Source organism: Sinocyclocheilus grahami, unplaced genomic scaffold (assembly GCF_001515645.1).
Source record: "Sinocyclocheilus grahami isolate Dianchi unplaced genomic scaffold, SAMN03320097.WGS_v1.1 scaffold1936.1, whole genome shotgun sequence".
NCBI lineage: Eukaryota > Metazoa > Chordata > Actinopteri > Cypriniformes > Cyprinidae > Sinocyclocheilus > Sinocyclocheilus grahami.
In genome coordinates, this window is record NW_015507115.1 from 80,927 (window position 1) to 82,555 (window position 1,629).

Consider the following 1,629-nt stretch of genomic DNA (forward strand, 5'->3'; position numbering starts at 1 on the left):
CAGAGTCCTTGCTCAGAGCAGCACAAATTATCTGAGAAAAACGCCAGCGCTCACACACACAGAAAGCAGGACTCCTGTGTATATACATATATGTGTGTGTGTGTGTGTGTGTGTGTGTGTTTGGTGGGCCACTACTAACATCACTAGAGCTGAATGAAGAGTCTTGACTCCTCTCCAGTTCTCTTGACCTACATCTGAATCACTACACACAAACACAGCAGCTTATCACCGAACTGATGCTCTCACTGCAGATTCGCTCAGTATTAGGGTTGGGTACCGAACTCTGTACTTTTAAGGGTACCGACCGAATTGTGTCGGTACTACCGAGTACCGTTTCACGTTAAATCAATCGGTGCCAAATTTCGGTACCTGAGAACGCCTCTGGGCGCATAGCATACGCTACAGAGAGAGAAAGAGAGACCCTGTGACGTGAGGTCACCCCTGACACTCGTTCAGACAACACACAGGGCGAGCCGAAATCTTCTTCTTCTTTGGAATTTTTTGCCGTATTCTGCACCATAGGCACATACCGCCACCAACTGTTTCTAATCATACATGGATGATAGTCCCGCCTCTATTCATATTTTATTTATTTATTTTTTAATTTGTTAATTTTATTTCGGGCTCACCCAAGCTGTATTTCTGGCTGCTGCGTGTTGCCATATGGTTTCTGTGAAAATGCGGACGGGATCGCGGAGTCCATTCATAAAAACGTAATTTACTCTATCGCGCGGAATGCCACGGAATTAATCAATTTTGGACGAATAAATCAAAAGTAGGTCTGCCACTTAATTCGAATCACGATATGAACTAGTGTCTGTGAATATTAAAATGCAAAAAGACGGTTTAAATATGAATCCTGCATGTTCCGCTTGCCCCTGTATGTATGAATGGCGGAAACGCGGTTTTGTTTACTACACAAATATATTTCTGATAAAGACTGACTGAATGGATGTAATCACACATCTAATTACTAAACAAGTAAATGTATGGATATATATGAACAATACATTGATTTGTATCTCAGGTATTTTGTTATGAGAGCAGAAAGGGAGTGTGGAGAGAGATATGAAAGACTGACCACTGAATGCCAAGATTGACCAGTTTAGAATCAAGTATTTCAGTGCAACATATAACAGGTATCATATATATACAGTGGGGCAAATAAGTATTTGATACACTGCTGATTTTTCAAGTTTTCCCACTTACAAAGAATGGAGAGATCTGTAATTTTCATCGTAGTTACACCTCAACTGTGAGAGACAGAATCAAAAAAAAAATCCAGAAAATCACATTGTATGATTTTTAAATAATTAATTTCCATTTTATTGCATGAAATAAGTATTTGATCACCTACCAACCAGCAAGAATTCTAGCTCTCACAGACGAAAGGGAGTGTGGAGAGAGATATGAAAGACTGACCACTGAATGCCAAGATTGACCAGTTTAGAATCAAGTATTTCAGAGCAACATATAATAACAGGTATTATATATATATATATACAGATAGACATAGATAAATATAGATATATATATAGATAGATAAACCTTAATGTCTTATACACACACACACATACACACACACACACACTCACACTCACACACACACACACACTCACACACACACAC

The 1,629-nt window shown here is 39.0% G+C and overlaps 1 protein-coding gene across 1 annotated transcript in view; it reads right to left on the bottom strand.

Annotated features, from left to right (window-relative positions):
• The window catches only part of LOC107573409 (calmodulin-regulated spectrin-associated protein 3), an 18,162-nt gene that overhangs the window by 15,211 nt on the left and 1,322 nt on the right, over positions 1-1,629 (bottom strand). The window lies entirely within an intron of this gene.